Raw genomic sequence first — 27,727 nt, forward strand, 5'->3', positions numbered from 1 at the left:
CAGAGTACTGCAGAAATACATATAAAAATACATATGTGTTGGGTGGACAGGAACATTTGGCTATAAGGCAAGTGTAGTCCAGTGACCCAGGTACATCACCTATGCCCCCTTTTAAATATTATATTTTTTATTTACAGATATATACAATATGGTTAACAGTATGTGGACACTTCACCATCACACCTATATGAGCTTGTTGGACATCCCATTTTACTATGGGAAGGGTTCGAGTCTCAGTCCTGATTTTTTTTAGGGGATGCCTAGGTAAGTATAGAGCGCATGCAGAACTTCTAAGGTTTGAGGGTTCTCATATTTTTATTATGACAAAAGAAAAAAATATAAATTATTTCCCACCTTGTATATTTAGGTTTTGTGCTGCCCTGAGCACTCAAAAATTTGCTGCCCCCCTTCATGTTCAAGTGCATGTGTGTGTATATGGTGAGAGTGTGTGTGTAGTGAGTTTATAAAGTGCAGTGTGTGTATGTGAGTGTAGTGAGAGTGCATGTAGTGAGACTCAAAAAGTGCTGCCCCCCAAAATCTGTCACCCTAGGCTAGTCCCTTGTTTGCCTAGGCTAAAATAAGCCCCTGTTCCCCACAGTTGTTCCTGTATGGAGTCATACTGTCTCTGGCTATACTGCAGATAAAAACTCCAAAATCGAGACTGCTGAAAAAGTCGCAAAGGCCATCAGATATTTTACTATTCTTTGTGAACCAGGTTTGAATACTTCATATAACCAACTCAAGGAATCTTGAGAAGCCTATATCTCTGCTATATAAATGTTCTCTGTTCTTTGTAATGTGCAAGTAAATAAAACTCCATATCACCGGCATAGCACAAGCCAAACACTTGTACAATGTTAAATACGGGCAGTGTATTGCTGCAATACTGCCGCATTCTGCAATCCCGGGCAGACACTGTCCGTCCGGCAGTTGATAAATGCTGGTCATTGTGTGTGATGTTGTCATGCAAGAGGACAGTGATCTGCAACTTACATAAAGAGAGAGTTTTGTGGAAACAAGCTCTATGGAATATGTATAAGTAAATAGAGATTTTAATGAAGAAATCAAACACAGTCTTACCTGCAGAATCTTCTTCAAACAGTGTCCTATTTAGAATCCAAAGGTATCTAAGAAAATATACATAAATAGAAATTTAAAAAAGAAGAAACATTTTTAATTAAAATCACACATAAGTTCTTAGATTTAAAACTAAAAACACCAAATATTTAAATAAACCTCCCAAAGAGATATTTAGATAATCTCTGGTGCATGGAGTGCTGTTGATGGTCTCTAATATTCATAATAGAGATCAAATAAGCAACAATATGGTCTGGAGAGAGGCAAAGTCTCAAGAACTACTGTATTTGTTAATTTTAAAAGGACATGAAACCCAAATTTTCCTTTTCTAATTCAGATAGAGCATGCAATTTTAAACAACTTTCCAATTTACTCTTATGATCTAATTTGCGTCATTCTCTTGATATCCTTTGTTGAAAAGCATATATAAATATGCCTAGTAGCTACTAGTTGGTGACACATAGATGCCTTGTGTTTTTGGCTCACCCATGTGCATTGCTATTTCTTCAACCAAGGATACCTAAAGAAGGAAGCAAATAAGATAATGCAAGTAAATTTGCCATAGTTGAAATGATAAAACACCATTGAAAGAGCCTTGTAGGGTAATATTGTCTGCTACAGATAAGAAAAAAAAAATCTGAAAAGCACCTTCGGGTACTAGAAGAACGTGCTAACCACCATTTTGTTTGATGAGTGAAGCCTCTGACTGAGGCAATGGGAGGACTAGCGACTATTTGCCCAGGGGTTAGATGCAACCCAGTGGCCAACATGCAACAGCTTCCACCCTTTTTACATTTTTAACTGAAATGTATAAAATGGAAAAGTTAGGAAATCATACAGTAAAGATGTTTAAAATAGGTGAAAGCTAGAGACAATATTACCCTATGAGGTCCCTCCTTTTGTGTTATGCTTTAGCAAACGTGAGCTGAGAGCAAACTGGAGAGCTGCCATCTTCTACGAAGATTACTTTTTCTTTACTTTATATATGACCTTTTAGACTTTATTTGATTCTTCAATATATGTGTAGGGAAACAATAAATAAATAAAACGATTTTGCCAGCTAAAACTAGGTCTAGAGAAATGTAGAGATGCACACAGATAATATGAATTATTGGAAAGAGGAGAGTCTCATCATTACAATGAAGGTTGTATATCTCAATTGGTTGATAAACCAATTGAGATCTACGGCCTTCATTGGAATGACGAGACTCTCCTCTTTCCAATAATTTATCTTATCTGTGTGCATCTCTACATTTCTCTAAACTTAGTTTTAACTGGTTAATTTATTGGCATTTTACTACTCTATTTTATCTAGAGGGTAATATGGTCCTTCCTGTTAAAGAAGACAGTGTCATATCATCTTTGAGTTGTCTTGTGTGTGCTGTTTTATCTATAGTTGAACATATATGGCATCCACTCATTTCCCTACACTATTTCTAGTATTAAATGGGTGTAATAATTATCATTGTCATATCAACCATGGGCTATCTAGAGAAAATTCCTCCTTTTTACATTTAGGAGTAACATGTCGAGGTTCTAAATTTGATGTCTTTTTTTTAAATTAATCTAGCAAAATATAATATTATGGTAAAACAAATAAATCATCACAACTAAGTAATACTCTATAGTAAAACACAGAATGGTTTGTTTGGAATTGGATTACTGGAAATACTGAACACCTGGCATCCCTTCAGCGTTATAAAGATTTTTGTACATATTACATGACATAGACATCTTACTTCAGTTAGCTAATTAAAGAGAGATGTTACTCAAGTGCTAAATCTGTAAAAATAAGACTAAAATATATTACATGTATATTTCTATGTGTCAGTATATGGCCGGGTTATAATACAATATATTCAATAATTATCCTTTAAACTGTACCCCAATAAAAATGCATATACCAAGACAATAAAATTAATATAAATTCCTAAGTTCTTTTTATTAGTTAATATTTATAGACACATTAAAATATATTTATAGGAACAAGAATATGAATCAATACTATACACGTTCAAAACTATTAAAATATGCTATGCAAATCTCATAAAATTTACTTTAGAACTAGCCTTATTCACAATAGTCTATCAAATCAGAGTTGCATTTAAAATACCACAATGAGACCAAGATATTAGCTACTACCATTCAGACTGGTACAATTTTAACAGTGCTTTGTTAAACAATAGGACAATATACACTCTAATTGAAACACCAGAAGTTATATATATATTCTATATGTAAACAGTCAGTTTAAATGCCCATTTATTGAAGCTGAAATAAATGCTTAGTTACTTACAATTAAGACCAGTTCTAAGATATATATATATATATATATATATATATATATATATATATATATATATATATGCCAGGTTAAATTACTTGGCATCAAGGATTTGTTTAACAATACACAGGCTATGAAATACTAGTTTTAAAATACAATTTATTCCCTTAAATCTGCTACCTACAGCAACAATGGATGTTTGTTTTAAATATTTAGTATACAAAAGGCAAGATTAAAACTATCTAGGATTATGAACACAGTTTAAAATACTGAGTGCCCCTTTAAATCTATTAACTACAATTTGACTATGGTCTTACCAATTACCTTTGTTTAAAATATTAAAAATTAGAACAATCATACATCACCAAAAATGACCAAATCGATAATTCAGCTCCCAAATTTGTTCCACCTCATATGAAAATAAGTGTATTTGCAATGGATAAGAAAAAGGTAGCCTGATTTGCTTATAGTAACTGTTTGTCCAAAACGCAGCCAAAATTTTAGTTACTAGTCCTTCAGCAATAGTCAGCAGCCTCCTTTCCTATCTTGCATACAGCTTATATTGTCTAATCATTGGTGAGGAATATGGGAGGCCCTTCGGAAACCTTTTCCCTTCTTATTGGTCACCTGGGAAGCATCTCTCTGATTGGCCCTAGGCGATGCATGGTTACTATGGAAACGCATCTTTTAACAGTCAAATCTTGTGACTGTTATACTGGATTTTGGCCATCGGGGGCAGCATGACAAACAAACAGTTTAATTTAATCATTTCCAACATTTAAAAGCATTTCTTTAAAATGTGTAATTTAAAATGTTATAACTTCTTTATATTAATAAGTTACATGTTCAGATGTACTGTATTATGTCACATTATTTATTCTGATTATTTTAAGACCACACGTGAATTTATTCTACTTTTAATATATAAAATGCATTTAAAACCATATCTTTTGTGAAATAATTTAAAATCATAATATCCTTATCCTGGATTCAATTTCCTTCTTCAGCCATCCGCTCAACATCACATACATAGCTATATGTGGTTCTCACACAATTATATCTACATTGGACTATTATTCCACACAGATTAATATTTCATATCTGTATATCTCTCTTTGAGAGGATAAAATATACAGGATATCATTTAAAATATCAATTATATGTGTACTTCTTAGATGCCTTAAATGAAAGAGATAATTGTTAGAATGCTCATTTTAAATCCTAAAACATTCATATATCTATTTGCAATATTTATCAATCTCAGTAAATATGAATGTTATTTGTCTCTGCCTGGCCACTTTCATTGTCTAGAATTTATGGATTCAAATACAGCCTGGACATATGGTTGTGTAATATGTGTACACAGCTCAGATGTTGCTTCCATACACAGCAGGAAGACAATTTAGCACCTATGTGCATAAAGCTATTTCCTTTGAAAATGTTTGTTCATTCAGTTATCCTTCCAGACGTACCGTCCACTCCTCTAGATAGGGGAACTCTTTATCCAGGCCTCCTTTGTAAGAAGCAGTAAACTTGATTACACATCTGAAGGTTCCAAAATGCTAATATTTACCATGAAATGGGTCACTGGTCTTATCTTATATAAAGCTTTAAACCTTTTGTTCTTCCTTAAGATAACTTTGACAACATTTCTTTTTAAGTGACTTTTTAACCCATCCTGTGTAATCAACAGAATTGGGGAGGATTGAATTTTGGTCAGTCAAAGATTTAATGCCTTGTAAATGAATGAATCATTTGGTGCTGATAGCCAAATATATAATAATATATATATATATTAATCTTCACATATACCTTGACATATATAAACAAAGGAAGATACTTTGGACAATGATAAATGCAGACAGTGTATGCTGTCAGCTTTTAGCAATGTTGAGGGGACATGATTATAGCGAATCATGTCTGCTCGGCATTTAGTAAATTTACCCCAATATCTCAAAATTTCCTCAGGAGCCACATCTTTTTGAAAAGCGAATTTAATCATCCAATCAAGTTGCTTGTCCCGGGACTTGCAAGGGAACATGTATCTGACTTGTGTAGGCACAGCCAATTAATTTCCCTTCTTAATTTATAGGACCATTAAACTCAAAATTTAACAACACATAATATGTTTTATTATTAAAAGTATAATATTATTGCAATATACATTTATTATTTATTTTGCATCCTTTTGCTATAAAATATATTGTTCTTACCCGGTTTTCTCCCAGGGAGGCTTGGGTTAATACTGTTAACTACTTTTCTAGTAAATAGTGTTTTCCTTCTCCTCCCTCTCACCTTGGACCTGATTCTCTAAAGCCCTGGTGAGATTCTATAAAAGGTCTTGTCAGTATAATGAGACCCCTCAGGGTTGTTTTTCCAAGGCAATTTTTACCTTGGGAAATTTGTATTTTATTAAGGGGATGTCACTAATATGTTTTATTTTAATGAGAGACATACTTTACAATAGAGAGCTCAGTACAATAAGAGGGATGATTTCTCTACTTGCCGGCACGTTTTTGAGAATCAGACCCTATGGGGACTATTTATTATGGTGCGAGCGGACATGATCCGATATAGCAAATCATGTCCACTGCACATCGATAAATGCCTACAGCATACGCTGTCGCCATTTATCATAGCACCAATCGGCCGCTAGCAGGGGGTGTCAATGAACCCGATCATATTTGATCGGGTTGATTTCTGTCAATTTCTGTCTGCCGCCTCAGAACAGGCGGACAAGTTATGGAGCAGCGGTCTTTAGACCACTGCTTCATAACTTCTGTTTCCGGTGAGCCTGAAGGCTCGCCGGAAACACGGGGCATCAAACTCCATACAACACTTGGTAAATATACCCCTATGTCTCTCTAGTTGTGTGCTCTCTTGAAGTGGATTATCAGTTTTGCATCAAGTATCATGATAGGAAAAGCATAATTTAGCAATATCAGTGGGCATTACTAGGTAATTTAGGTGTTAATATTATTGTGTATGTATACAAATTGTATTTATATTTAGCTATTAGATTGGGGTTACAAAGGAATATATGTCTGTTGCTTAAATACTTGTTTAATAAATTATTATTAATTAACTGAAAGAAATTAGTGCTAAACCACCTAAAGGGAAGATAAGTGGGCAGGGCTACCCTGTTCCCGTCATGGCATGTGTGCAAGCAACAATTTATGCTCAAATCCTGTATATGTATATTCGTTTATGATTGGTTAACAAGGGTCCATATGCTCTGGGGGACATGGAAATCAGTGGGAACCCCCCACCCATAAAATAATACTTATGTTAAATAATAAAGCTGCATTATTCATTGCAAAATTCTGCTAAAATAGAAGATACATTGTCATGCAGCTTCAAATATGCGTTTAAAGGGACATTAAACCCAAAATGTTTCTTTCATGATTCAGACAAAGAATACAATTTTAAGCAAAATTCCAATTTACTTCTATTATCTAATGTGCTTCATTATTTAGATATCCTTTGTTAAATAAATAGCAATACACATGAGTGAGCCAATCACATGAGGCAAATATGTGCAGTCACCAATCAGAAGCTACTGAGCCTATCTAGATATGCTTTTCAGGAAGGAATATCAAGAGAATGAAGCAAATTAGATAATAGAAATAAATTAAAAAGTTGTTTAAAATGGTATTCTCTATCTGAATCATGAAAGAGAAAATTTGGGTTTAATGTCCCTTTAATGCTCCTTTAAAGATGTTAACTATGACATTGTGTAAGAATATGGTGAAATCCCACAAGATCACAGTAAAGCAAAATGTGAACTCAGAACTGATGATTTTTTTTTTAATTTAACCATGCAGATGACAGTAAAAAGAGTAGTTGACACCTGCTCACAGAGCACTTACTCTGGTGAGGTGAAGACATTTTGAGGTAAAATATCTTCAATTCCGACATAGAGATGTGGATATGATAGTTTCTAGTCAGTGATTTACAGATATGCTGCATCACATTCAAATGATTTATGGGTAACATGTCCCTTTATATATGGCATAAAATCTACAAATATTCCAAAGACAGATAAACATAAAATAGAAAATTCTTTAGGAAAAGGCGCAAAAGAATGTGAATTAGTGTGGCTCCATCCAGTATAGGGCTAGTTCACTTTCCAGATGTTAAGAGCAAAACTGTCAATGAAGTCGATGAAGATTTTTATTTTTACTACCAGTAGTTAAAGGGCCGATATAGTGATAAAATTACTTGCTATTATTAGTTAGAACATGTCATTTTAGCACTAGCGTCACCACAAATATATGCAAATGCGGTTGAAGGTACAAAAAAGTTTATCTACGGAGCAGTTGACTTTGTTATACCACTGTTAGATGGATGTCCATTTGGCTGAATGGGTTAAATTTAGCTGTATTCTTTGTGTACTTTCTACTAAGGCTCTTTAGAGGTCAGCCATGTGAGCGTTGGAAGGAAGTATCTATCAGCCAATTAGCATTTGTACAAAGCACCTATCAGCCAATGAGTATTTGCAAGAAGAACCTATCAGCTAATGACCAATTGCAGAAAGTACCTATCACCCAATAAGTCTTAGCAGGAAGTGCACAACTAACACAACTGTATTATTTTGAACTTAAATTTTAATAGATTTTGGGTAAATAATAAAACACTATTTAAATACAGCTCCTTTATGTGAATGTGAACAAAGATCCGCGTACAGAGTCTTGTTAATATCCATAGCTTAAACTTATGTAACAAAAGTGCACTGACAATTATCTGTGATAACACAGCTGATTTACTTTTTTACTGTCCATATCAGTTACTTTGTTCACAGACCTTGATTTCTTTCATGTAATTAGCAAGAGTCCATGAGCTAGTGACGTATGGGATATACATTCCTACCAGGAGGGGCAAAGTTTCCCAAACCTCAAAATGCCTATAAATACACCCCTCACCACACCCACAATTCAGTTTTACAAACTTTGCCTCCGATGGAGGTGGTGAAGTAAGTTTGTGCTAGATTCTACGTTGATATGCGCTCCGCAGCAAGTTGGAGCCCGGTTTTCCTCTCAGCGTGCAGTGAATGTCAGAGGGATGTGAGGAGAGTATTGCCTATTTGAATGCAGTGATCTCCTTCTAAGGGGTCTATTTCATAGGTTCTCTGTTATCGGTCGTAGAGATTCATCTCTTACCTCCCTTTTCAGATCGACGATATACTCTTATATATACCATTACCTCTGCTGATTCTCGTTTCAGTACTGGTTTGGCTATCTGCTATATGTAGATGAGTGTCCTGGGGTAAGTAAGTCTTATTTTCTGTGACACTCCAAGCTATGGTTGGGCACTTTGTTTATAAAGTTCTAAATATATGTATTCAAACATTTATTTGCCTTGACTCAGAATGTTCAACTTTCCTTATTTTCAGACAGTCAGTTTCATATTTGGGATAATGCATTTTGATTTGACCATTTTTTCTTACCTTAAAATTTGACTTTTTCCCTGTGGGCTGTTAGGCTCGCGGGGGCTGAAAATGCTTCATTTTATTGCGTCATTCTTGGCGCTGACTTTTTTGGCGCAAAAATTCTATTTCCGTTTCCGGCGTCATACGTGTCGCCGGAAGTTGCGTCATTCTTTGACGTTATTTCGCGCCAAAAATGTCGGCGTTCCGGATGTGGCGTCATTTTTGGCGCCAAAAAGCATTTAGGCGCCAAATAATGTGGGCGTCTTATTTGGCGCGAAAAAATATGGGCGTCGCTTTTGTCTCCACATTATTTAAGTCTCATTTTTTATTGCTTCTGGTTGCTAGAAGCTTGTTCTTTGGCATTCTTTCCCATTCCTGAAACTGTCATTTAAGGAATTTGATCAATTTTGCTTTATATGTTGTTTTTTCTCTTACATATTGCAAGATGTCTCACGTTGCATCTGAGCCAGAAGATACTACAGGAAAATCGCTGTCAAGTGCTGAATCTACCAAAGCTAAGTGTATCTGCTGTAAACTTTTGGTAGCTATTTCTCCAGCTGTTGTTTGTATTGATTGTCATGACAAACTTGTTAAAGCAGATAATATTTCCTTTAGTAAAGTACCATTGCCTGTTGCAGTTCCCTCAACATCTAAGGTGCAGAATGTTCCTGATAATATAAGAGATTTTGTTTCTGAATCCATAAAGAAGGCTATGTCTGTTATTTCTCCTTCTAGTAAACGTAAAAAATCTTTTAAAACTTCTCTCCCTACAGATGAATTTTTAAATGAACATCATCATTCTGATTCTGATGACTCCTCTGGTTCAGAGGATTCTGTCTCTGAGGTTGATGCTGATAAATCTTCATATTTATTTAAAATGGAATTTATTCGTTCTTTACTTAAAGAAGTTCTAATTGCTTTAGAAATAGAGGATTCTAGTCCTCTTGATACTAATTCTAAACGTTTAGATAAGGTATTTAAAGCTCCTGTGGTTATTCCAGAAGTTTTTCCTGTTCCTAATGCTATTTCTGCAGTAATTTCCAAAGAATGGGATAAATTGGGTAATTCATTTACTCCTTCTAAACGTTTTAAGCATTTATATCCTGTGCCGTCTGACAGATTAGAATTTTGGGACAAAATCCCTAAAGTTGATGGGGCTATTTCTACCCTTGCTAAACGTACTACTATTCCTACGTCAGATGGTACTTCGTTTAAGGATCCTCTAGATAGGAAAATTGAGTCCTTTCTAAGAAAAGCTTATCTGTGTTCAGGTAATCTTCTTAGACCTGCTATATCTTTGGCTGATGTTGCTGCAGCTTCAACTTTTTGGTTGGAAACTTTAGCGCAACAAGTAACACATCGTGATTCTCATGACATTATTATTCTTCTTCAGCATGCTAATAATTTTATCTGTGATGCCATTTTTGATATTATCAGAGTTGATGTCAGGTTTATGTCTCTAGCTATTTTAGCTAGAAGAGCTTTATGGCTTAAAACTTGGAATGCTGATATGGCTTCTAAATCAACTTTACTTTCTATTTCTTTCCAGGGTAACAAATTATTTGGTTCTCAGTTGGATTCCATCATTTCAACTGTTACTGGTGGGAAAGGAACTTTTTTACCACAGGATAAAAAATCTAAAGGTAAAAGTAGAGCTAATAATCGTTTTCGTTCCTTTCGTTTCAACAAAGAACAAAAGCCTGATCCTTCATCCTCAGGAGCAGTTTCAGTTTGGAAACCATCTCCAGTCTGGAATAAATCCAAGCCAGCTAGAAAGGCAAAGCCTGCTTCTAAGTCCACATGAAGGTGCGGCCCTCATTCCAGCTCAGCTGGTAGGGGGCAGGTTACGTTTTTTCAAGGAAATTTGGATCAATTCTGTTCACAATCTTTGGATTCAGAACATTGTTTCAGAAGGGTACAGAATTGGTTTCAAGATAAGACCTCCTGCAAAGAGATTTTTTCTTTCCCGTGTCCCAGTAAATCCAGTAAAAGCTCAAGCATTTCTGAAATGTGTTTCAGATCTAGAGTTGACTGGAGTAATTATGCATACTTTTACTAAATTCTACCATTTTGATGTATTTTCTTCTTCTGAAGCAGTTTTTGGTAGAAAAGTACTTCAGGCAGCGGTTTCAGTTTGAATCTTCTGCTTATGTTTTTCGTTAAACTTTATTTTGGGTGTGGATTATTTTTCAGCAGGAATTGGCTGTCTTTATTTTATCCCTCCCTCTCTAGTGACTCTTGTGTGGAAAGATCCACATCTTGGGTAGTCATTATCCCATACGTCACTAGCTCATGGACTCTTGCTAATTACATGAAAGAAAACATAATTTATGTAAGAACTTACCTGATAAATTCATTTCTTTCATATTAGCAAGAGTCCATGAGGCCCGCCCTTTTTTTGTGGTGGTTATGATTTTGTATAAAGCACAATTATTCCAATTCCTTATTTTATATGCTTTCGCACTTTTTTATCACCCCACTTCTTGGCTATTCATTAAACTGAATTGTGGGTGTGGTGAGGGGTGTATTTATAGGCATTTTGAGGTTTGGGAAACTTTGCCCCTCCTGGTAGGAATGTATATCCCATACGTCACTAGCTCATGGACTCTTGCTAATATGAAAGAAATGAATTTATCAGGTAAGTTCTTACATAAATTATGTTTTACTAAAGTCTGAAGTACAGAGCAACTATGAACTTGCAAGAATTTTTTTTTAATTTTATATTATGACAATGGAGGAGTTATGCAAGGGAGATATATCATATGCAAGATTTATAGAAGGTAGTGTAAAGATGTTTCATTATATCAGGCCCATTTATCAAAGGGCTTGCGGACCTGATCCGACACTGCGGATCAGGTCCGCAAGACCTCGCTAAATGCGGAGAGCAATACGCTCTCCGCATTTAACATTGCACCAGCAGCTCACAAGAGCTGCTGGTGCAACGCCGCCCCCTGCTGACTTGCGGCCAATCGGGGGGTGTCAATCAACCCGATCGTACTCGATCGGGTTGATTTCCGGCGATTCCTGTCCGCCTGCTCAGAGCAGGCGGACAGGGTTATGGAGCAGCGGTCTTTGTGACCGCAGCTTCATAAGTTGTGTTTCTGGCGAGTCTGAAGACTCGCCAGAAACACGGCCCTTCAAGCTCTGTACGGAGCTTGATAAATGGGCCTGTAAATCCGTATATTCCAGTCTTGACGATCATGTTTATCAGCTGTTTTATGGCACCTGATACGATTTTTTTCATCACTGGAGTGATCACAATGCAAAGACCATTTCCATATTGGAAAAAGATCAGATTCGATCTGAGCGTATAATGGAAAATTCACCCATATTAAGCAAGGACAGCATTGACTTCAACAATCACACTTCATCTGACCACTAAATATCGTCAATAAAATGGTTATATCAAATTCAACAGATAAGGGCACTTGATACTGGCGTTTTTGATATGATTGCAAGTATTCCAAGGTGATTTGGAATAATTCTATTATATTGCACATGTGCAATGCACATTGAAATGGCCACAGACGCCATTTTAGATGTAAATAGGAATATATGGTCTAGACATTTACATATGCCTATGTATTTAAAAAACAAAATCATGACCACATCTAGAAATGGCATTTAGCACTATCTTTCTTAAATTGTTTGTTTTATTTCATAAAGTTCACATTTTAGGGAATGTAAGTTACAGTAGTTGTATCTTATTAAATATAAATTCTATCTGCAATCACATTTCTGTCATTGGGATTTAACTGTTTTGTCTAGTTTAATGGCAACCAAGATCTTTTGCACAGGATTTTACAATAAAACAGAAGTCCCAAAAATCGTGTTTGGAATAATCGCGATTTACAATACCTAAAACCTGGTCCCACCATCTTCTTACAGTAATAGTTATTTGGACATATCTCGTTCAGTACAGTGAGGTTTTAAAATGTTGGTGATATTTTAAACCTTGTAACATAGTGGCTTTATGGTTTACAGTATGAGAACTGTTAAAATCCCATTCTAGAAGATATGATAACTTGCAGCCATTTTCTTCTCATGAAAATTACTTTCCAGCAGTGCTCTTCTTCATTTTAGATTTTAAAAACTCAAATGTGCCCAGTATGCTCATCATGCCCATATAGAAATGTCATTTAGATTGAATAACAGTTAAAATAAACACTACTCTATTCATTTGCAATACAGACTCACAGACTGCATTCACTACATTAACCCATTTCAGTTTTATATTGACAGGTATTATCGGTTGATAAGGGTGCCTATCTGGGTAAATAGAGATTGAATCTAGTGACAGATATTAATCTTGTCTGTGTTTGACCTGGTAAGACGAATAAACAAAAAAGGATGATATAGTTTTTCCATTAGCGAAAGAGAAAATCGGAAATATTAGGATTATCCCAAAATACATATATTGAACGTCTCAAAAACCTACATACTGAAATTGCAATGAGAATGTACTATAAAGAAAGAAGGACCACTAAATATAATATAATTGCAAAATTAACAAGTGCATAATAAAAAGAAAATGCAATAACACTTACTCTGAATTTCACAAAAGCAGATTTTTTTGTCTGTCAAATTTATTTTTTTCTCCCATTTGCTAGCCCCCTGTATCATGTGACAGCCATCAGCCAATCACATACTACTATACATACACTCAGTGAGCTTGTGCACATGCTCAGTAGGAGCTGATGCCTTTAAAAAGTGTGTATAAAAAAAGATTGTGTAAATTCGATAATGGAAGTAAATTGGTAAGATTCTTAAAATTGTGTGCTCTTTCTGAATCATGAAAGTTTAATTTTAACTTAAGTGTCCCTTTAAGGCTGTTTTATGTTTTAACAGATTGCTCAGGAATTCTTAGTAGACATTTTAATCTTCTGTGAAATGTGTATGTTTAAAGAATTGCTTATAGACTCAAGAAGGAGCTGGAGGAATGCTGGAATGTGCTTCAGTAGTAAAATCCTTGGAATTTACTTGTGGAATTTATATCTACTAAGTGTAGTCTCAATAGTGTGATATACTTTGAAATAACGAAAATTTTGTTTATATATATATATATATATATGTATGTGTGTGTGTGTTACAGGTAAAGTAGGATTACCCGGGTAAAACGGACATTATCCAAAGTAAATAGTTTGAGCTAACTGAAGTAAGATGTCTATGCCATGTAATTTGTACAAATATATTTATAATGCTGTTACTAAGGTTGCCAAGTGTCCAGTATTTCTCAGGACAATCCAGTTCCAAAGAAACCATACAATCACTTACAGAACTCCTTGTTCTTCTTTAATCTGAAGATAGTTCTTAATGACTTCGGCTGTATGTTTGGGGGCATTTTCAGATGCTTACTGATGGAATTGCATGATGGATAAGTATTGGCCTGTACCATTATTTTTTACCAAATCCCCAACTTCATTGCAGAAATGCAGCCCCATGACTTGCAAGGACCCTCAACCATGTTTCACTGTTGCCTGCAAACACTTGCTCTTGTACCGTTATCCAGCCCTTCAGCGAACAAACTGCCTTCTGCTACAGCCAAATATGTCAAATTTTGACTCATCTGTCCAGAGCACCTGCGGCCATTTTTCTACCCCATGCCCCTGTATTTTCGTGCATAGTTGAGTTGCTTGGCCATGTTTCCATGTAGGAGTTTTGGCTGAAAGTATTTACTTCAGAACAGACTTCTCTAGACAGTAGATGGTTTAGCATTGTCCCACTGGTTTCTGACAATTTTGAGCTGATGGCACTGCTGGACGTTTTCTGATTGCGAAGGGAAGTACACATATGCCTTTCATCTGCTGCACTTCGTTTCCTTGTCCATCTACTGCATCTACGATCCTCAACAGTGCCCATTTCTTTGTGCTTCTTCAGAAGAGATTGGACAGCACATGTGGAAACCTCTGTCTGCCTTCGAATTTCTGCATGGGAGAGACCTTCTGCATTGTGTCTTGTTGCTGTGCTCAGTCTTGCCATGGTGTATGACATTTGACATGAAACTGTCTTCAAAACTTCACCTTGTTAGCAGAGTCTGACTGTTCCTTATCTGGTTTTATTCCTCCTACACATCTGTTTCTGATTCAGTTAATAATTGTTTTTTAAACTACATATTAAATCAATGATCATTAGCACCTGTTTGGTATAACTGTTTAAACGTAAATAAAACAGGTTAAGATCTGTGCATATCATAAAAGGACTAATTAATTAAAAATAGTTTGCATAAAAAAATTGTTTAAAAATTGCTGGCAAGTGTTTTAAAATATTTTTCAAAAATAAGCAAAATTAATTACATAGCTAAGCTGCCTGGAGCAGCCAACTCCACCCCTCTTATCAGTGTTTAGACACAGGCATTGGGGCCGAATTATCAAGCTCCGAATGGAGCCTGATGCCCCTGTTTCCGTGCAAGCCTTCAGGCTCTCCGGAAACAGTAGTTATGAAGACTCCATAACTTGTCCGCCTTCTCTGATTCTGCGGACATCAATCCGCCTGATCCTATACGATCGGGCTGATTGACACCCTCTGCTAGCGGCTGATCTGCAGGGGACGGCATTGCACAAGCAGTTCACAAGCAGTTTCAGTGCCATATTCAAACTGCAGGATTGGATAGGAGCGACAGATACCCACAGAGTGGATTCGGAAAAAAATAATTTTAATAATGATGATTACAGCGATCAGGTAAACATCTCATAATGACATCCTGTTGAAAATTTGCTTATTTCAGATAGTTAAAATGTAAACAGCGAATTTCAATTTAGTTTACAGTGGCCCTTTAAGGAGACAAAGGAGTATAAGATTTTACCCCAGGCCCCATCAGTTTTTAGTTACACTGCTCTCTAATGAGGATCATGTGAGCTGTAGACACATCCCATTAATGCGGATTCGTATTTCAGCTTCTGTATTACTATGGCTGAAAGTATATGACTGTTATAGCAGAAATGTCTGATGCAGCAGAAATTAAAATACAGCAGAAATTAAAATCACCTCTTTACTGTCATGATATTTTCAGTGTTTTTCTTCCTTCTCTTTAATTTCATTTTCATTAAGAAATGTCAGCTTATATGCCTGCCCATTTTATAACACCTGTGTAGGGGTGATGTTTAAAACTAGACTGCAATCAGGAGGGGTTACACAGGTGCAGAGAGAAAACTGACCCAGCTCTTAAAATATCCATTGTTTGCAAATAAATACATATGATACCCTGATTACGTTATATTTACATATTATTCTTGCTCAGAATAATAATATATTTACACTATATACATATAGTGGTATAAATAAACACAGAGATATAAAAGACAACATTGTTAAGAACAAAATAAAATTTAGGGACATGTAAATATGTTTGGAAAAGATTTCTGACATAACACATATATGTATATATACAAATATGTGCAAATATATATGTACAAATTCTAGCATTAATAATAATTTTTAAAAAAAGAAAAAAACATGAGATAGTCATATCATTATTTCTAGAAATACAAATACACATTAATTTATGTGAAAATATCATATATCAGATTTTTTGTATAACAAATAAATAAAACAATGAGATATTATTGTTTGTTCAGGTATAAATCTAGCTATTTCTTGGACATTAACAGATGAAAAATAAAAGATTAGCTTTAGAGAAATGCGCTTGTTCATGGACAGTAATGAAATGGTATAAATAAAGTTGGAAAAAACAAAAAATCCGCAACATCGATGACTGTTATTTATCAACAGCCCGATGCTCATCGCTCAGTACTTGACGCGCGTGTTTTTGACAGACTTTTTAATAAATAAGGGAGTTGTATGTGGATTCATCTTGTATAGCAATAACACAAGCAAACAGAAAAAGGACTAAAATACCACTTTGACATGAGTGCCACAATTTACAGATTAGATCAAATAAGACAATATTATTTTTTTGGTGCATATTAGGGGCAGTTTCCATTATATGTTTTGGGGTGAGGCGGAGCAGAGTGGGCGACCTATGGATATTGATGGTGAGCGTTATCAATAATCTTATAACCTGTATACTTGATTGCTTCACTGCAAATAGCTTTTGGATTTTTTTCCAAATGCTGCCAATAATAGAACACATTTGTAAATATGTGTGTGATGTTAGGGTTAAAGGATTACAAACTTTTGCCCGATTTTGTATAACCAAAACACATATTCTAAGTAACATATTTTAAAGTAAATTTACCAACCTATAACTCTTGGAAATCGAAGCCTCGTTTACTTAGGCCTAGATTTAGAGTTTTGTCGGTAACGACCTGCGTAGCTAACACTGGCTTTTTTCTGGCCGCACCATAAAAATAACTCTGGTATTGAGAGTCCACAAAAAGGCTGCGTTAGGCTCCAAAAAAGGAGCGTAGAGCATTTTTAACGCAGCTTCAACTCTCGATACCAGAGTTGCTTATGCAAGCGGCCAGCCTCAAAAACGTGCTCGTGCACGATTCCCCCATAGGAAACAATGGGGCTGTTTGAGCTGAAAAAAAACCTAACACCTGCAAAAAAGCCGCGTTCAGCTCCTAACGCAGCCCCATTGTTTGCTATGGGGAAACACTTCCTACGTCTGCACCTAACACCCTAACATGTACCCCGAGTCTAAACACCCCTAGCCTTACACTTATTAACCCCTAATCTGCTGCCCCCGCTATCGCTGACCCCTGCATATTATTTTTAACCCCTAATCTGCCGCTCCGTAAACCGCTGCTATTTACATTATCCTTATGTACCCCTAATCTGCTGCCCCTAACACCGCCGACCCCTATATTATATTTATTAAACCCTAATCTGCCCCCCACAACGTCGCCTCCACCTGCCTACACTTATTAACCCCTAATCTGCCGAGCGGACCTGAGCGCTACTATAATAAAGTTATTAACCCCTAATCCGCATCACTAACCCTATAATAAATAGTATTAACCCCTAATCTGCCCTCCCTAACATCGCCGACACCTAACTTCAAACATTAACCCCTAATCTGCCGACCGGAGCTCACCGCTACTATAATAAATGTATTAACCCCTAAAGCTAAGTCTAACCCTAACACTAACACCCCCCTAAATTAAATATAATTTTAATCTAACGAAATTAATTAACTCTTATTAAATAAATTATTCCTATTTAAAGCTAAATACTTACCTGTAAAATAAATCCTAATATAGCTACAATATAAATTATAATTACATTGTAGCTATTTTAAGATTAATATTTATTTTACAGGCAACTTTGTAATTATTTTAACCAGGTACAATAGTTATTAAATAGTTAAGAACTATTTAATAGTTACCTAGTTAAAATAATAACAAAATTACCTGTAAAATAAATCCTAACCTAAGTTACAATTAAACCTAACACTATACTATCATTAAATGAATTAAATAAAATACCTACAATTACCTACAATTAAACCTAACACTACACTATCAATAAATAAATTAAATACAATTCCTACAAATAAATACAATGAAATAAACTAACTAAAGTACAAAAAATAAAAAAGAACTAAGTTACAAAAAATAACAAAAATATTTACAAACATAAGAAAAATATTACAACAATTTTAAACTAATTACACCTACTCTAAGCCCCCTAATAAAATAACAAAGACCCCCAAAATAACAAAATGCCCTACCCTATTCTAAATTACTACATTTCAAAGCTCTTTTACCTTACCAGCCCTGAACAGGGCCCTTTGCGAGCTCAATCTGATTGGCTGATTGGATCAGCCAATCGGATTGATCTTGATTCTGATTGGCTGATTCCATCAGCCAATCAGAATATTCCTACCTTAATTCCGATTGGCTGATAGAATCCTATCAGCCAATCGGAATTCGAGGGACGCCATCTTGGATGACGTCCCTTAAAGGAACCGTCATTCGGCTAGTAGGCGTCGGGAGAAGAGGATGTTCCGCGTCGGAGGTCTGCAAGATGGATCCGGAAGAAAGAAGATTGAAGATGCCGTTGATAGAAGACTTCATCCGGATCATGGACCTCTTCAGCTCCCGCTTGGATGAAGACTTCATCTGGATCATGGACCTCTTCAGCTCCCGCTTGGATGAAGACTTCAGCCAGATCATGGACCTCTTCAGCCCCCCGCTTGGGCTTGGATCAGGACATTGGAGGAGCTCTTCAGGACGGATCGGTGAACCTGGTAGGGTGAAGACAAGGTAGGAAGATCTTCAGGGGCTTAGTGTTAGGTTTATTTAAGGGGGGTTTGGGCTAGATTAGGGGTATGTGGGTGGTGGGTTGTAATGTTGGGGGGGTATTGTATGTTTTTTTTTACAGGCAAAAGAGCTGAATTTCTTGGGGCATGCCCCGCAAAGGGCCCTGTTCAGGGCTGGTAAGGTAAAAGAGCTTTGAAATGTAGTAATTTAGAATAGGGTAGGGCATTTTGTTATTTTGGGGGTCTTTATTATTTTATTAGGGGGCTTAGAGTAGGTGTAATTAGTTTAAAATTGTTGTAATATTTTTCTTATGTTTGTAAATATTTTTGTTATTTTTTGTAACTTAGTTCTTTTTTATTTTTTGTACTTTAGTTAGTTTATTTCATTGTATTTATTTGTAGGAATTGTATTTAATGTATTTATTGATAGTGTAGTGTTAGGTTTAATTGTAGGTAATTGTAGGTATTTTATTTAATTAATTTAATGATAGTATAGTGTTAGGTTTAATTGTAACTTAGGTTAGGATTTATTTTACAGGTAATTTTGTAATTATTTTAACTAGTTAACTATTAAATAGTTCTTAACTATTTAATAGCTATTGTACCTGGTTAAAATAATTACAAAGTTGCCTGTAAAATAAATATTAATCCTAAAATAGCTACAATGTAATTATAATTTATATTGTAGCTATATTAGGATTTATTTTACAGGTAAGTATTAAGCTTTAAATAGGAATAATTTATTTAATAAGAGTTAATTAATTTCGTTAGATTAAAATTATATTTAATTTAGGGGGGTGTTAGTGTTAGGGTTAGACTTAGCTTTAGGGGTTAATACATTTATTAGAATAGCGGTGAGCTCCGGTCGGCAGATTAGGGGTTAATAATTGAAGTTAGGTGTCGGCGATGTTAGGGATGGCAGATTAGGGGTTAATACTATTTATTATAGGGTTAGTGAGGCGGATTAGGGGTTAATAACTTTATAATAGTAGCGGTGCGCGGCAGATTAGGGGTAAATAAGTGTAGGTAGCTGGCGGCGACGTTGTGGGGGGCAGATTAGGGGTTAATAAATATAATACAGGGGTCGGCGGTGTTAGGGGCAGCAGATTAGGGGTACATAAGTATAACGTAGGTGGCGGTCGGCAGATTAGGGGTTAAAAAAATTTAATCGAGTGGTGGCGATGTGGGGGGGGCTCAGTTTAGGGGTACATAGGTAGTTTATGGGTGTTAGTGTACTTTAGAGTACAGTAGTTAAGAGCTTTATGAACCGGCGTTAGCCCAGAAAGCTCTTAACTACTGACTTTTTTCCTGCGGCTGGAGTTTTGTCGTTAGAATTCTAACGCTCACTTCAGACACGACTCTAAATACCGGAGTTAGAAAGATCCCATTGAAAAGATAGGATACGCAATTGACGTAAGGGGATCTGCGGTATGGAAAAGTCGCGGCTGAAAAGTGAGCGTTAGACCCTTTTTTGAGTGACTCCAAATACCGGCGTTAGCCTAAAACCAGCGTTAGGAGCCTCTAACGCTGGTTTTCAGGGCTAACGCCAAACTCCAAATCTAGGCCTTAGAAAATTAAATGTTTTTTGCCGATCACTTCATGATATCCAGCCCACTATTTTCGGACCTACGTGTATGCAATCACAAACTAATCGTTTATGGGTTGTTTAGAAATTCGAGTATTGCGTCCAATTTGGTGCGAAGTATTGCATCAAATTTGGTGCAAAATGCAGTTGGACTTGTATTAAATGCGTTAAACATGGTGAAATTAGATTGATCAAAAAAAGGAAGTTAGCTATAGTATTTTAGTGTATTTATTACTCATTTTATGCATATAATTATCAGCAGAATTATTCCTCATTCGCATGCGCACAAAACCGGCACCAATATCGCATGCGTATTTACTACCACTGACGCCGCAATAGATAGAGCGGGTCTACAATGTCGGAGCCGGTCTGGAAAGGAGTGATGTTGGGGATGACATTGCGCAATCTTGTGCATGCGTAGTGAGAAATTTCGGCACCATATTCAAACTGTGGTTGTCACACAGGATTGGATAGGAGCGACAGATACCCACAGAGTGGGTTCGGAAAAAAATAATTTTAATAATGATTGATTACAGCGAACAGGTAAACATCTCATAATTGACATCCTGTTGAAAAAAAATACACTTTTTAATGCACATTAAAGGGACACTGAACCTAATTTTTTTCTTTCATGATTCAGATAGAGCATGCAATTTTAAGCAACTTTCTAATTTACGCCTATTAGCAAATGTTCTTCATTCTCTTGGTATCTTTATTTGAAAAGCAAGAATGTAAGTTTAGATGCCAGCCCATTTTGGTGAACAACATGGGTTGTTCTTGCTGATTGGTGGATAAATTCAACCACCAATAAACAAGTGCTGCCCAAGGTTCTGGACTTTCTTTTTCAAATAAAGATAGCATGAGAACAAAGAAAAATTGATAATAGGAGTAAATTAGAAAGTTGCTTAAAATTGCATGATTTATCTGAATCACAAAAGAAAAAAGTTGGGTTCAGTGTCCCTTTAAGGTCATTTGATATATTTAAAGGGACATAATTCATGATTCGGATAGAACATACAATTTTAAACAACTTTCCAATGTACTTCTATTATCAAAGTTTCTTTTTTTTCTCTTGTAATCCTTTGTTGAAAATCCGGAAGATAACTTCAGGAATGTGCACATTTCTGGAACAGTATATGGCAGCAGTTTTGCGACCATGTTATACATTAGCAAGAGCACTAGATGGCAGCACTATTTCCTGTCCTGTAGTGCACTATACATGTGTACGCTCCCTATCTAGATATCGCTTCAACAAAGAATAACACGAGAACAAAGCAAATTTGAAAATAGAAGTAAATTGGAAAGTTTTTTTTTTAAAATGGTATGACCTGTCTGAATCATGATATGCTTCCAAAAACAGCAGAAAGTGGCTCTACTAAGAGTGCAATTCTGACAATGTATTTAAACCTTAAAGAGATACTTTATTATGCAGATGATGCTTGCAAATTAAAAAAATATATAAAAAAACGTTAAAATTTACATTCATTATCAAATTGTGCAGTGTTTTTAAATGCATACTTTCTGAGGCACCAGCTCCTACTATGGGGTCGATTTATCAATCAAGGGCGGACAAGGGCGTACATATTTGCCCCTGTCCGCCCCAGCTCTCCTCAGACGGGCAGCAATCCGCTGCCAGAATTAAAAATTGCACATGAGCGCTATTTTGCGCTCATGTGCAGTCCCGCCCCCTGCCCGTACACAGCCAATCAAGTGCAGGCAGGAGCTGTCAATCTCTATGGTCAGACAAGACCTTGGAGAATGAAACTCTCCACCTAAGAGGTGGAGAAGATGGTAGGGAAGCAGCGCTGCTTGATAAATCCTGACTGCAGGTTCTCTTGTGAGAGCCTGCAGTCGTAGGGGAGGAGAAAGCTTTATAAATCGAGCCCTAAGCATGTACAAGAATTCACAGTATATATGTATATGAGTCTATGATTGGCTGATATCTGTCATATCTGTCTCTCTCCTCCCTCTCTCTCTCCTCCCTCTCTCTCTCCTCCCTTTCTCTCTCTCTCTCCCTCTCTCTCTCTCTCTCTCTCCTCCCTCTTTTACAGTGGATTAATTATGTAATAATTAATTGGTGTCAGTGGGATCCATATTAATATCCCACTGACACCAATGAATTATAAAATTAACCCACTATAAACCATTTATATATATTATATATGGATCCCACTGACACAACTGAATTATCATATACTTATAATATATATATATATATATTACAGTGGGTTAATTATTTGATAATTCATTGGTGTCAGTGGGATCCATATATATATATATATATATATATATATATATGGTTTACAGTGGGTTAATATTTTATGATAATTAATTGGTGTTAGTGGGATATATATATATATATATATATATAGTTTACACATATACATTGGTGTCAGGTTGATTATACATACACATTGGTCTAAATATTTACATTGGTATCAGTGGCCATAATTATGTCATTGGTGTCAGTGGGATATATATATATATATATATATATATATATATATATATATATATATATATATATATATATATATATATATATATATAGTACATATACACATTGGTGTCAGTGGGATATATATATATATATATATATATATATATATATATAGTACATATACACATTGGTGTCAGTGGGATATATATATATATATATATAGTACATATACACATTGGTGTCAGTGGGATATATATATATAGTTTATACATACACATTGGTGTCCAGTGGCCGCCCTAAATATATACATTGGTGTCAGTGGCCGTTATTATGTCATTGGTGTCAGTGGGCTTACATACCTGTGAGCCGATGCTTCACGCTCTGCCCGCCGCCCGCCGCTTCTACGCGGTCACAGTGCGCCCGCCGCTACTCGCTCACAGTGCGCAAACTGACATGCGCAGTGGCAATCTGACAGGCCCGTCCAAAATTTCAGAGATGTGTAAAGGCGGGCCTGTCAGAGCGAGTGTCTGGAGGCTATGTCGGGTCACGGCCCACCAGCAGGGCCGTCACGGCCCAGTAGTGGGCCGCAGCCCGGCTGTTGAGAAACTCTGCTGTAGAGAACACTGATTATATTCATGTAAGATCAAATTCAGAGATTATTTGTTTAATTATTTAAAGGGACAGTCAATACCAGAATTTTTGTTGTTTAAAAAGATAGCTAATCCCTTTATTACCCATTCCCCAGTTTTGCATAACCAACACAGTTATAATAATACATGTTTGACCTCTGTGATTACCTTGTATCTATGCCTCTGCCAACTGCCCCCCTTATTGGAGTTCTTTTGACAGACTTGCATTTTAGCCAGTCAGTGCTGACTCCTAGGTAACTTCATGTGCGTGAGCTCAATGTTATCTATATGACACACTTGAACTAACGCCCTCTAGTGGTAAAAAACTGTCAAAATGCATTCAGATTAGAGGTGGCCTTTAAGGTCTAAGAAATTAGCATATGAGCCTACCTAGGTTTATCTTTCAACTTAAACTACCAAGAAAACAAAGCAAAATTGGCGATAAAAGTAAAGTGTAATGTTGTTTAAAATGACATGCCCTATTTGAATCATGAAAGTTTATTTGGACTTGACTGTCCCTTTTACTCACATAAGGTAGATATGTAGGGACCGATTTACCAATGTCTGTCCTTTATGATATGCTGTAGCGTATCATGTTCGACAGACATTGCTGAATGCCGACAGCATACGCTGTTGGCATTTAACATTGCACAAGCAGTTCACCAGAACTGCTTGTGCAATGCCGCCCCTGCAGATTTTCTAGCAGGGGATGTCAATTAGCCCGATCGTATAGGATCGGGCGGATTGCAAACCGCAGCCTCAGAGGCAGCGGACCAGTTATGGAGCAGCGGTCTTAAGACCACTGCTTCATAACTGCTGTTTCCGGCGAGCCTGAAGGCTCGTGCGGAAACAGGGGCATTCGGAGCTTGATAATTCAGCCTCATAGTATGTAATAAAAAATAAAGAGCACAGTGTACAGTATGTAATTCTGTGTGTAGCATTGTACGAATAATGCACTCAAAAATATTGTTTCTTTTAAATACAGACTCCTGTTCATATCTGGAAATTTCTTGAGGTTTCTTCTTTTGCTAAAGAGACTAGTATATGCCACCCTCCCGATGTAATGTCACTCTTCACCCATATTAAGTAAACCAGGTACCCTGTAATACAGATGGGTTTGCCAGATCTCATTAACAAAAATACTGGAGAATCTGAGGAAATCAAAGGTGGGGTTGTGATCAGATTAAGATACAATTCCATTGGCTTGCAGCTCATATATATCATTTTCTATATGGGACCTTAGATTGCTCTGTTACCAACATTTGAATGAAAAAAAAGTAAAGGTCGCTTTGCAGCTGAATAATCAAGGAAGCAGGTTATTGACCACACTGATTTTCCACCTACACTTTTACTTGAAAACAGTCAATATAAACTGCACACAATATACAAAAAATATAAAAAATGAAATGCCCATATTGGACCCTAGATTAGTCTTAATCAGATGAGTGTTCTGTATTTTTACAATAATTCTTTTGGACAGACAGTTATTATTATCGGTTATTTGTAAAGCGCCAACAGATTCCGCAGCGCTAAAATACTTAACTGTCCTGTAAAATACTGGACACCTGACAACCCTAAATGAGTGCAAAACTGGAGTGACTCAAAAGCTAATTTCTTTTCACTCACATCAACTGACAGGAATTTTGTTATTTTTTTATCGTATAGAGAGTTCATAGGTCTCTGCCCTTTGGAACTGATATGAAAAACAGAATTTGACTAAAAAAATAAATAAAATAAAAATATTTCTGCGGCTTTCTAACAATGTAAAATGAATCCCATTTCAACAAATCAGTCTTTTATAAATGGACATTAAGCACTAAATGATCATGTCCGCCCGACATTTGATAAATCTACCCCATAGTGTCAAATTAGCTGTCACATGATCTTGGAAAAAAATCACATGACATCACATACACTTGAATTTTAAATAGGTGAAATAATGTTTTCAAATAAATGGAAAGAAAGAGGGAAAATACATATAATGGTGAATAGATGAAAAAAGTATACAAAATAGCTACAAATCCAGAATTCCGAAATCCAGAATTATTCTAAAACCCAGACTTTTTTATTCATGATTTTTTTTTTTAAATATACAGTTATTAATAATTTCCACTTGCCCTGCTAGTAAGTCATAACATGTAAATAAATAATGCCTCAATGACATAAGATATTGTTATTTACACTTAGTCCAGTCCCCTCTCCAAGTTGTTCCATTTTACAGATGCAAATATACACATAATCCTAATTCCAAAGTATTATGAAATCCTATCTTTTTCCAGTGCCAAGCAGTTTGGATAAGGTCTTTTCTACCTGTATTACTAACAAGTAAATATACTAATTTATGTTTGCTCATTGATCTTTTACTACATACGTTGGTGCTTTGAAGTGTATTGTTTCCTTCAGAACAGTGTTGGCACTTTTTTTTAACAGTTTATCTAGACATTATTATGATAGGAAGTCTGCAAAAATGTTATTACCATTTAACCATAGCAGTAGTTTGTACACTTCCTCTCTTTTTCACGTCTTTCTTTCTGAATTTTTTTTAGGGAGAATTGCAGAAATATAAAGAAAGTAACTCACCTCCCGATTTGTGGAAGCAGATTCTGTACAATAATTCCTCTTGAGCCAGGATCAGAAGGGGGGATGTGTGGGAAAGTCCTATAATAGTTTTTACAATGTGAATAAAAAAAAAAACAGTACACAATCAGTTGTGGCAGAGTTACATGCTATGCTCAGCTGACTGGCTATTTCCTTTTTGGATTCAGTCCAAATCCTTCCTTAGAGAAGGATAAAAAAAATGTACAGTTTTTAATCCAATGGGTAACATTCCTACAGGAGACTATATTGTGAAATAATGGGAGGATATTCCCACTAAAAAAAGGAGTGGGCATGGAATGGAATGAAGTAGGAAAACTGAAGGGGCTCATGAAAAGGGTCAAAGATCTGCTAAAGCAATCTGTACCACAGCTGACTGACAGTAGCTGAAGTAAAGCGTTCTCTGTTGTACTAAGAGATTATTTACTTGCATGCATAATGTTTAATTACTACTGTAATAGTAAACACACTTCTTATTACAAGGCACACATAAGGAAATAAGCAGAACTTTGACCTATTTAGTATTTAATGTTTCATAACCGCTTATCTATAAACACAAGATGAAACACAATCACATTTTATAAATAATATTTAATCTGATTGCATATCAGTTTAAACAAATATATACTCATTTAAATTATGGTGAATATATAAATAGATTAAAGTAAGAATCACAACAATTATTGTACAGCTAATTTGCACATCTAGGCAAGTATTTCCCAAAGTAAAAGGCACTTTAAAAAAAAAAAAAAATACTTTAAAATGTGTTTAATCCATACAGATATTCTTTGCACATGTTATCTGTTCCTAATTGTCCTTAGCAGAAGATATTAGATAAGGGAAACATAGGTTTCAACATGGCAACCGTTACTTTATAAAAACAAAATTATACAAACTAAAAACTAACACATTTCTTTAGTATTTGACCAACTAGTAAAGGTTTTTAAAATACATCTACATACTATTCTCAGGCTAATCTTTGCTTGGAAAACATAATTTTATCTGCATTTTTGTACTGTATAATGTCCCGTTAAAGTGTCAATGTTTGTCTCATGGGTGCTGTGGGTGGAGTTTTCAATACAGGCAGGTTATTAAGTGCAACATGAGGGTCTTAGAAACAATCACAATGCAGTAAAATACGTTAGTTGTCCTTAAACTTATACAATATGGGCAAGTGGCGGCCAAATATTCCCTTTAAGGATCATGATAGGTTCAGGTTAAAAAAAGACATAGAAGTCAATAGCTCTAGTTCCTTGGTAGTACAGTCCCAGCCTTCCAACTTTTTATGTCCCTTTAGAAACCAAATTATTTTGCCTTATACAGCCTTCCTGGTTCTGGGGCTGAGATGATGATGCTGAGGAGCTCACAGATCTTTAGATCATCTAGACATGTAAAGACAACACTGTGGTCCTCAAAGGAACATTAAACTGCTGGGCAAAACTTGAAAAGAATGGTTACTGTCATGAGATGCAGGACATATGCAGGACACAGTAATGATGGTACAACTCTATTTTATTACAGAGCATA

The 27,727-nt window shown here is 35.8% G+C and overlaps 1 protein-coding gene across 1 annotated transcript in view; it reads right to left on the reverse strand.

Annotated features, from left to right (window-relative positions):
• SMIM1 (small integral membrane protein 1 (Vel blood group)) overlaps window positions 1–26,342 on the reverse strand; it is a 78,503-nt gene extending 52,161 nt beyond the window's left edge. The window contains exons 1-2 of the mRNA XM_053689881.1: window positions 26,186–26,342; window positions 1,081–1,127 (exon numbers count right to left, since the gene is read on the reverse strand). The gene's annotated coding sequence lies outside the window, so the exon portion shown is untranslated. The remainder of the gene's footprint in view (window positions 1–1,080; window positions 1,128–26,185) is intronic.
• Window positions 26,343–27,727: the final 1,385 nt, after the last annotated feature.

Source organism: Bombina bombina, chromosome 8 (assembly GCF_027579735.1).
Source record: "Bombina bombina isolate aBomBom1 chromosome 8, aBomBom1.pri, whole genome shotgun sequence".
Taxonomy (NCBI): domain Eukaryota; kingdom Metazoa; phylum Chordata; class Amphibia; order Anura; family Bombinatoridae; genus Bombina; species Bombina bombina.